Source organism: Mustela nivalis (genome assembly GCF_964662115.1).
Source record: "Mustela nivalis genome assembly, chromosome: 3".
Lineage (NCBI taxonomy): Eukaryota > Metazoa > Chordata > Mammalia > Carnivora > Mustelidae > Mustela > Mustela nivalis.
Window position 1 is genome coordinate 119,319,946 of NC_139022.1, and position 10,664 is coordinate 119,330,609.

General features: G+C 47.1%; 1 protein-coding gene across 21 annotated transcripts in view; it reads right to left on the reverse strand.

The window, feature by feature from the left end:
- The window catches only part of LOC309862336 (uncharacterized protein), a 230,645-nt gene that overhangs the window by 216,806 nt on the left and 3,175 nt on the right, over positions 1–10,664 (reverse strand). For 8 of the 21 annotated variants that reach the window (XR_014310446.1, XR_014310447.1, XR_014310460.1 and 5 more), the window contains exons 1-2: positions 9,791–10,465; positions 2,073–2,174 (exon numbers count right to left, since the gene is read on the reverse strand). The gene's annotated coding sequence lies outside the window, so the exon portion shown is untranslated. Of the gene's footprint in view, positions 1–2,072; positions 2,175–9,790; positions 10,478–10,664 lie in introns of those variants that run through there. The other 13 variants (XR_014310452.1, XR_014310453.1, XR_014310454.1 and 10 more) reach the window with 7 other exon arrangements.

The window sequence follows — 10,664 nt, forward strand, 5'->3', positions numbered from 1 at the left end:
CAGAGGCAGGCATTCACAGCTGCTGGGTTCTCCTCTGCATCTTGAGAGCTGACACCTTTGGGTGCCTCTTGGTGCCCCGTGATGGCACCTGGAGGTGGGACCTTCAGGAGGTGCCTGGGGTTAGATGAGGTCGTGGGGGTGGGACCCTCATGATGGGATTGGTGCCCTTATGAGAAGAGACACCAGAGAGCTTGTTCTCATTCTCTCTCCACCAGGTAAGGACACATTAAGAAGAACAGCCATCAGCAAGCCAGGAAACGTGCTCCCAACCCCACCCTGCTGGCACCCTGAACTCAGACTTCCAGTCTCCGGAACTGGGAGGAAATCCACGTCTGGCGTTTAAGCTGCCCGGTAGACGGTATTTTGTGGTAGCAGCCAGAGCTAGCCAAGACATCCATACTCCTTACTCTGGCCACCGGCCCTCAAGTACTCATCTCCTGCCACTCTCCAGACATCACTCACCAGGCTCCAGCCATGCCAGCCTCTTTCCAGTTCCGTGAACTAGCCAAACCAAATGCCAACCTCGAGGCCCTGGTATTTACCTGCTTCTGCCTGGAAGCAGCCTCTCCTGATCTTCATAATGGGCGATCTTTTTGCATCACTCAATTTTTTGTGTCATTCAAGAAATAATCTCTCTTCAAGGAGGTCATCCCAGACCCTCCTCCCTGACAGAGGCCCTCAGACACTGTATCTTCTCATCACTTTTTGCTGCATGAGACTAGCGACCTTGCCCATCTTACTCACCACCAGATTCCACAAAGCCCAGCACAGCTCCCAGCACATCAGCAATGCTCACCGGGTATCTACTGAACAAATGACTGGTTCCGTTGGAGAGCCTAGCTGTTGGGGGGTAAAGGGGAGAGGGGTGACACCAGCAGAGGGCGCCACCATCAGCTTGGCCAGTGTTCAGAAGTTTCCTGGCAGGTGAGCCAGCTCAAGCAAGCCCTCCTAAGGAAACATGGCCAGAGAAGAGCTGGGCAAATGGAGCCCGAGGCCGGCCAAAAGACGGTCACACTTTAAAATATGCATGACCAGATTTTGCGCACCGTGCAAGTTTTATCTTTGACCGTACTTATGGAAACATTATTCAAGAACATCGTGAACACACAAAAATAAATCTTTAAAAATACCATTTGAATGACATACACATACGAATGAAAGATTTTTCTCCTTCTACTATAGCAGTCCATTAAGGCACTTTTAAAAAGCAAATGTGAGACGTTACTGCACACAGTACCCTGCAAATAAAAATGTACCCAATCACTACCCATACAGCTGCCCCAAGATGAAACCCACCCCGATCTCACCATCTAGAAGGTGCACTGGAACCAAGGTAGGAGGAGGGGGCAGCTCCCCAACTCTGTTTCCTGCCTTCTGAGGATCTGAGGGTGCCCAAAGCAACAGAATGTCACAGTTTCTACTGAAACTCGAATGTCGGTCAGAAAGTAACCATCACCTCTTGCTTTGATCACTGTGGAAAACAATGGCTATTTAGTGCCTGGCAGGTGCCAAGCACTGACCAAGGCATTTTGACACACTATCTCATTTAATCCTACAACAACCCTACAAAGTACGTGGTATTATCCCTGGGCTTATGTTGAGTGGACTGAAGTTCAGAGAGGCTAAGTCACCTGGCCTCGGTCACACAGCTAATCAATGTCAAGGCTGAGATGTGAACCTCATGGCATCTTGATCCAAAGTCTCTGCCCTCTCTACCCATCCAGAAGGTGTTCCCCATGTGCACAAGGACTCTCCTTGCTCTTCATCTCCACTGTCAGCTAACACCAACAGCCAATAAACACGCCCCATGTGCCAGGCCCACAATGAACATCATGTAGTTGATGATAGCATACCCAAGCTTCTCAGAGTCACCCCATCTGGTCAGTCTCTCCTTTCCTCTGCTTTCCCCTGGGGGGCACTTTTCTCCCTTTTTTCTCACCAGTTATCTGCCTTCTTGCTTTATTTCTGTGTGCCTAATTTATCTTGTTACCCATTTCCTTAGTTTGTGACCTTGCCAAAAAAAACAAGTTTGAGAAAATATTCTTTGGCTTCCTTTTAGATTATAATCTTACCTTTGTTCCTCTCCATTTCTTTGCTTTGAGGGCTTCTCTTAATGTTCTCTCTTTCACTTAGTTCTTTTCCTAGTTCTTCTGCCTTTTTCAAGGTTTTAAGAGCTTATGGAAAAAAGACATAGAAGTATTACATATACATACAGAGGTACTGAATTCCTTTGACCATCATGCTAACTAAAATCATTTCATTCAGCATCAAAATGAAAGTGTTTTTCAATATGATCTATAACCTTTATTGTTCACTGGTAGGGATGGAGAAGTGAGCTATGACTTCCAGGACAATAATAAAAAACAAAGAATTGGGAGTTTGAGTACTCATGTCCAAATCTGGACTTGGACCTCTCCAGCTGTGTGTGTGTCTTGGGCAAGAATCTCTGAGTTCAAGGTTTTCCATCAGTAGAATGGGAATAATATCCCTCCCAAGGTTATAGAGAGGTTTAAGGGAGTGACGTGCTCGAAAGCACTTTCAACCCACGAATAGTTCCGGCACAAAGCAGTATGGGATCAGGCCTCGGCCTAACTATGAAATGCCGCAAGAGTTGGAAGGACACCCACTGACCCTTCAGTTCACCCCTCCCCATCAGCCTGGGCTTCCCCTCCCTAAGTCTCAGTTCTGCTAATAGAACCAGGAGGCATTTTGTCATCCAATAACCACACATACACACATACCAGACACACACTTAATCTGCTATGAGTCAGGGACTCTAGTAGGCGCTAAGGATTGAACATTGACCGTGGCAGACACCAGCTCCTTCAGGCACTTATAATTCATTATGAGTGGGAGAAAGAATAAGACACAACAAACCATTTAAATAAATAAATAAGGTAATAACCGGGCAAAGCCCTGGATCTGTGGGAATAGCCTGCACGAAGGCTCTAAGGCAGGGAAGAGGTTGGCCTGTTTGCAGTGTGAAAAGAAGGTGCTGGAAGGGAATGAGGAAGGGTGAGAGTGGCTCCCATGAGGACTTCAAAACCAGCAGAGCCAGATTTTGCCGTGCCATCAGGCCCACGGTCAGGAGTATAAAAGGGATTCTGAGAAGCCTTCTAGGGTTAAGCAGCTGAGCGGTATGATTTGGTTTGGGGTTTATTTTTGTTGGTTCGTTTGGTTTGGTCTTTCCTCAGTCTGGCTACCGTGCAGAGAATTTGAACCGGAGAGAGTGCCAGTAAGCAAAAGGAGAAGCAGAAGACCAGCTGGGTGATCCCACAGCAATATACAAGACAAAGAGGAGCCGATGGCAGCAATGGTGGGAGGTGAATAGAATCATATGTATTTTGAAGTCAGAAATAAGAATCTGTGACAAATTCCACACAGAAGCATGAAGGGAGGAGGAAAAGACTGACTTGGTATCAAAGACGATTCCTGGTGGCAGTGTCGGGGAGCACCCGGAAATGTGGTGATGGCACTGATTGAGATGTTGTGGAGGAGACAGGGAGGGACACGGTGCAGGTGCAGGAGGGAATGGTAAGAGAGACCTAAACTGCCACCATTTTCCCCACTTACTCATCACGTGCACAAGCAGGTCACCTTGCTAGTTTGTCCCCCACAAGCTTCTCAAAATCACCTCTTCCTTTCTGTCTCTAATTTGCCATTTGACGTCTCAGGGTGTCCCTTCCTCAGAGGTCTCCCTGTCCAATCCATCTGCTGCACCCACACTAGCCCCACACCCCTGGACATCCCAGAATGGGCGGGGGGGGGGGGTAACGTGCTTGCCTCTATCGCTTAAGGGGTCTAGCTCTGGTCGATGCACAACTGTGAGTCCTCCCCTCCACAAACACCATCCTGCACAGCCATCCCAAACACCTAGCTTACAATCTGCCTGCTCGTTCATGCTCTCACTCCCCCCCTCTCCTGACACACACTCCAAGAAAGCCATATGCAGATGTAACCAGGAAGCAAGCTCTCACCAGGAAGCCAACCATGCTAGCACCCAGATCTCAGACTTCCAGCCTCCAGAACCGTGAGAAAGAAATGTCTGCTCGTCAGTCACACAGTCGATGGTATTCTGCCACAGCGGACCAACAGACTAAGACAATCAGGTTCTAAAGGTTTCAAAGCAAAAGCCTTCAATGCTCAAAATTAACTTTGAAAGTCCCGTATACCATACACTAAAATAAGTATCCATGTTATGTGTCCTGTACAGTAATTCTTATCCCACTGAACTTTGGGAAGCACTGAGTTCCAAAGGAGAGAATCACCTGAGAGGCTATATGACAATGTCTCTCATTCAGTGATTTAAAACAATCATCAATCCTTAATGGTGAGCATGTATGGGAAGGTAGGAAGGGGAAATGGAGTGGATGGATACTAACACAGTGGGGTTTACTTGATTTTTATAATTGATATTTTGCCTCACTAACCTTAACCCCCAGTACACCGAGGAAAAATTGTCAGCATCATTTACCATCAGGGTCCAATGGACCCTTTTTATTTTTATGAGTAATTTATGGACGTAATAATAAAGGGATAGTGTTTAAAACTTTATTACAAAATTTGGGGCATCTGAGTGGTTCAGTTGGTTAAGCATGCAACTCTTGATGTGAGCGCAGATCATGATCTTGAGGTTGTGAGATTAAAGCCCTTGTCAGGCTCCGTGCTGGGTGTAGAGCCTGCTTGGAATTCTCCCTCTACCCCTCCCCCACCCTGTGCACATGTGCACATCCTCTCTCTCTCAAAAAAATTTTTAATAAAACTTTATTACAAAATTTAATGGTTTAAATATGGCAAATTTTCATTCCCTTCTACTGACTTTGAAGGTATATAAGCTCAAAATGTACAATGTCCTCTATATGCAACTAACTGTCCATCACCTATCATGGAGGAACTGGGACAGATCCATCTCTTCAATACTGATTCCAGATCTCAAGTAAATCTTCAATAAATTCTAGCTTATCATAATTTCTGGTTCTCCTTGCACTTGCATGACAAAACCAGTTACTTTTCAAATCTCTGATGGCTCATAAGTTTGTTAAAGAGATAAATATCTTCTTTTCTCCAAATTTGCAAAACATGTTTATGTGCATAAACACAAGCAAGAATGAGTCCAATAATTTTTGTCCATTTCTATATCATCTATCTCCTTTTGATTGCTTTTGTAAACACATCTGACTTCATCATCTGCAGACTGTATCAGGGACATTCTAGTAACCAAACACAAGAGGTAAAAGAATACTGGCTCCCATTCTTTTAGCAAAACAGGATGGTCCAGGTTCTTGTTGCAAAACACTGGGTGATGAAATCATTCCTGATGAATGACTAACTGGATAAGAATATCATAGTTTCTCTTTGTCCTCGGAAAGATACTGTTTATTCATTGATTCAGAAGTTTGAGAAAAATTCATCCAGATTACTATCTTGGAAGACTCATAGTCTGAGATTTTGCTTATAAAAGCAATTTTACTAGCATTACTATAGTCAACAGCACTGCTGTCCCTTCTGATGTGTCTAACTACAATAAAAATTCTCCTTTGTCGATTTTCTCCTCTTTACCGTTTTGTATAGAAAATGAAAAATCCTAGATTTTCAACTGGATGCAATGAAAGAAACAAAGATGGCGTCTTCCATCTTCTACACCTTCTGGAAACATGATGTAATATGCTAAGGAATGTAGTAAGAAAACAGAAAGGTAATGCAATAGTGATGGCTTATTTCACTGTTGTATCATCCTTCTAAGTGGTGGTTCTATCACTCTCCCATTTTCTTAATATTTTAGTGTTTTTAGCATAAAATAACTAGCAGTAATATGGGTAATGATGATATAATTCCTGGGAAATAAAATGGAAAATGTAGGGACTCCTGGGTAGATAAGTCAGTTAAGGGTCTGCCTTTGGTTAAGTGTCTGCCTTCGGCTCATATCATGATCCCAGGGTCCTGAGATCGAGTCCCATGGCTTCTCCCTCTGTCTGCTGCTCCCCCTGCTTGTGCTCTCTCTTTCTCTGACAAATAAATTTTAAAAATCTTTTTCAAAAAATAAAATGTAAAATGTTTCAAGATATAAGAAAAATAAGATCACTAAGATCCCATGAAGTACCTTTTTTTATAAATGGTTCCAATGGTCCCATATGGTAAATTCAAGAGAGACTGAGTCTTAGTCTGTTTTGTTTTTTTTTTAAGTATATATTTTCTTTGCTCTTTGGAAGGTATCTTTAAAAAGAGCAAAAGTCATGAAACATTGACCTTTACAAACAGAACTGCTAAGGGGGGAAAAAAACTCAGAAACCAAAATTAGGTCCAATGGACCCTGACAATACATGGACAGTTAAATCATATTTACAGATATGGTTCTTTCATGAAGAATTTCAAAATCTGGCCACTGGAAAAGTGCCCCACAAAAAGACTCTTTCCTCACCCATTTGAAATCCATCAGTTCTCAGACCAGCATGGAAACCCCAGCCATGCGAGCTACACAGTTCTCCAATACTGTTGGTTCCACCAGCACCCTCCATGGAGATTGAGCAGCCCCCTCGCCTGGGACATTTTCCCCTGGAGTTTGTCTTGGCACACAATGAGGAAGCAAAAATGATGACCCAAAAAAAACAGAGAGGACTTCCGGAATACTACTCAGGCTTCAAAGCAAGGCATCAACAAAACTCAAACCACAACCAGACACCCGACGTGTACTGCTTTATATTCTTTCCAGTAAACGAATTTATGGTGAGGCAGACAATGTTCCTATTCTCCTGGGGTTTTTAAAAAACTCTTTTTTATCTTTTGTTTCCAGTCAATCCATGAATACACTTTGACTATTAATCTATGACACAGAGGAAATGTCCAATTCACAAAAGTGGTGTGTTCCAAATCTTTGGGAGTTGGTTGTTTTGGGAACTCAGGATTTATTTTCCTTCAATAAATAACATTATAAATGATGGTGAGGTTTCCAAACCAGATCCACAAAAGCCTTAACTCATAACATTATTGAAGCCCTTTACTTTACAGTAAAAATTAGTAGAAAGCAATTTTGTTGGAGTACTAACAAACAAACCCGAATATTGAAGACATATTCTCCTTTATCCTGAAGTTTATTTAATATAACAACCACTTCAGTGAAAGAAGACAAGGGGAAAGATGGAGACTTTCTAGGGACAGACTTCTGCTTTCAAGAATTTTGGAGGCTGATAGCAACAGTTTGCTATTTTGTCTGCCCACATTTTCCTTCATATAGGCATGATGGGGGAAAGCCAGGATGAGAGTAAACTTGGGGCTTACACAGGAGGATAGCTAAGGATGGGGGAGGAAAAGCAGAAAGTTTAAAAGAGATTTCCTTGAAGAAGCAACTAAAGCAGTTGTTATGAGAACACCGCATGAATTGATTTGCCAAAGAAATTGAAAAGAGGGCAGGAGACCCCATATTAGTGCCTCAAGCCCTCGAGTCAGGAAGAGTCCACTCTGTGGTCAGACAGTTCCCTCTCTGACCATAAGGTGGTGCCATCAGCCCAGACAGACAGCCCCAAGGGGGCGGAGAGTGCAGTAGGAGGAGCTCTCCACGTGGAAGCCACGTTTTCCACTCAGGCTCTGGAACTCACAGTAAGCCTGAACTAGACAGTCCCTATCCGCCTACAAATCACTGCCTCAAACACCTAAGGGCTGTTCCCATCCTCCACCGCCCCACCTGCTCGCACGTGAGCAGGAACACCTCTGTCCTACAGGGCATCTCAACCCACATCAGGATTCAAACTAATTACTTCCCATTCTTCTCTCCAGCCTCCTTCACCACAGCAACACTGGGCCTCCCACGTTTCCTAATTCCAAAGGGGAATCTAGTCTAAGAGCATGCTGTCGTCTCAGCCTTAAATACCATCACAATGAGAGAACAATATCGTCTATGGTGAGCACAGATTTGTCCCAAAGACCTTGGCAACGGGCCCCAGATGCCCTCACCAGTTATCTCCCACTGTAACACCAAACTGAGAAACCCCTATTCTTGATACAAATCCCACAGAGGGTCCTCCCCACTGTGGTGCCCTCTCACTTTTCCTTACCTATGTTTGTCAATATCTTCTCCTATCTCTCAAAGTCTGACCCAAATATCACACCCCACCCCACCCCCCAAAAAAGAAACTGATCACTAAGTGTTCAGCTGAATTTACCTAGAGGAAAACATGGGTCCTGAGCACCAACCACAGAAGCCCGGGCAGTTTCACTGTTCCTGCCACTCTCTGGGTCTTAAACTGAGAGGGAGGGCCCATCCAGCCAGATTCCCTGCTGAACCTTGGGACAACACCCGCTGTCCTGTCCTTGCTCCTCCTAAGTCCCAGTTCCCATCTAAGATGGACTCAGGTCTGGGGAGACACCAAAGCCACAAATTCGGTATGTGGTGTCGTTGCCTGTTCTCCATTCATGTTAGCTTTATAATAATAAAATAATTACTGTCCACTCCCCACCGTCACTCTCATCAGCCACAATCCGCCAAATGAGGCTAGAGTTCTAGAGCCAGAAGAATGAGGACAGTTATAATGAAGTCACCAGTCGCTCTCCCCCTCCCAGCTCCTACCCCAGACCCAGGGCCTGGGATAGTTGTCCCAAGAAACTGCCTAATAGTTGAGCAGAATTTTCTCAGCCATGAGGGAACTCAACAGGATGGGCATTCCTCTCTGGATGTTTGGCCCCAGCCAAGTGGCCGACAGATGAAGCCTTTAAGAATGAGTACCTGGGCTCACAATACTTCAAAATCTAGCCACTACTCTTCCTTCTATAAAGAGGCAGTTGGCTCAGGGGAGAGACAGGAATGTCCCCTGTGAACCTAGAGCAAATAGCCTCAAGATGAATAATGCAGGTCCCCTGAGGGCCTCATGGCACCAGGTAGTGCCTAACCAAAGGCAGTGAGGAAGTGGGAGCCTGTTGGAGCCTTCTGCCAAGTAGACTCAACAGTGTCTTGCATCCAGCAAAGGTGGGCGCGCTCCTGCCCCTGGCCCTCGCCTATTTCTGTTGGCTCATAGAGCCAAGTGACCAGATGCCTTTTTGCTGATATTGCTCATGTTCTCACCTACAAAAGAGGCTTTTTGGGAAAAAAGCCGACACAGGAAATTCTGGGGCTTATGGAGTTCTTGGAGAGGCCAGAATGCCCTTGTTTGTTAATGTTTTGTCTCTCAAGGATCTATGCGAGAGCATTTTTCATAAAGCAATAAAGGAAGCTAAGTTGACTATGCAAACAAAAGCAGGGTGGGAAATGCGAACCACCCATTTTAATGTACTCGTACCCCACCTCCTTCCACAAAGATCTGAGGCTGCAAATAGTAATTGCTTTTGGAGTCCTGGGCATGAGCGCTCGGTTTCTTGTCACGGCTGCAGACTCAAACCTTCAAAGTGACCATTTATTGGGGCTCTGAAAGTCGGGCGGGGATGGTGGACTGCCCACTCCGAAGGCGCCCTCCTCCCGCCCTCCAGACTCCCGACTCTGGGTAGAGCTGTGATCAGCGGTGGCCACCTGGCCTCCCGCCTCTGCCCTCTCTACGCCCCAGTGCAACGGGGACCCAGAGAGGGAAGCTCCGGAGGCCCAACGGGGGCGGCCCAAAGACGACCTGGGCCCCGCGTCTCCGCACCCCCTCCCCCAACCGTGTCACATGGCGGCCCCAACGAGGCGCAGTAGTGCGTCCCGCCGCGGAGACCCCGGGCCGCGTCGCCGCGGGCAGTGGGTGATGAAACCTCCCCGGCGCATTACCGCAGAAGGCGCGGGCGGGCAGCGGGGCGGGGGTGGGGGGTGGGAGCTGGTACCCGAGCTCACCTGTTCTCCCGGAGGAGGGTGGGGACGGCGGGGGAGGGGCGAGGGCGGGCCGACCCGGGTGCGTGCGTGCGGCTGGGCTCTCTGCCGCCGCGCTGGCGTCCCCCCCTCCCCCAGCCGCGCGAGCCCCCAGAGCTGAGCCGTCGGACTGACGGTGCCCAGAGCAGTTCCTGTCCCCGGCCCCTGCGCCGGGGAGACGTGAGCGTGCACACGTACACACACAGCGGGGGAAGAGGCGCTCAGAGCGGCGCCCAACTTTCTCCCTGCTTCCGCGGGCCGGGGGAGAAAGCCGGAGCCATCCAGCCCGGGCGGTGCTTGGGGAGGAAGCTGCAACAAGACGGAAGAGATGGAGAGGATCTCCCCGGGTTTGGTTTGAGGGTTTATTTTTTTGGTTTTGTTTTTTGCCCATTTCCATCGATAACTGGAGACTAAAGGGAATCCGGAGCCGGGCGGCGAGTAGCGCTTTGGGGAAATGGAAGAGTGTGTTTGGAGACGCGTAAAGTTGCCTTTCAAGCTCCGACCTCCGGGGCAAGCGATGCTCCGCGGCGGGCTGACTCAGGGCGGCTTGGGCCTCCCTGTCACCCGCCTAGAAATGATGCAAGTCCAATCGGTCACCTGGATCCCTGCAGCCCAGCCCGGAATCCGTCTGGATTGGGGGAGGGGTGAGGAACTGGCACACTAAGTGTTGCACGGCCCACCAAATCGGGGGGAAAAAAAAAAAAGCCGGGGGGGGGGTGGGGAATGGAACAGTTGCGCAGGCCAAGTCCTATCTAGTGCTTCTCCTATCTTAGTTCGAAAGGTGTTTTTTTGGTTGGTTGTTTTTTTGTTGTTGTTGTTGTTTTTGTTTGTTTGTTTGTTTTCCTTAAAGCAAAGCGTC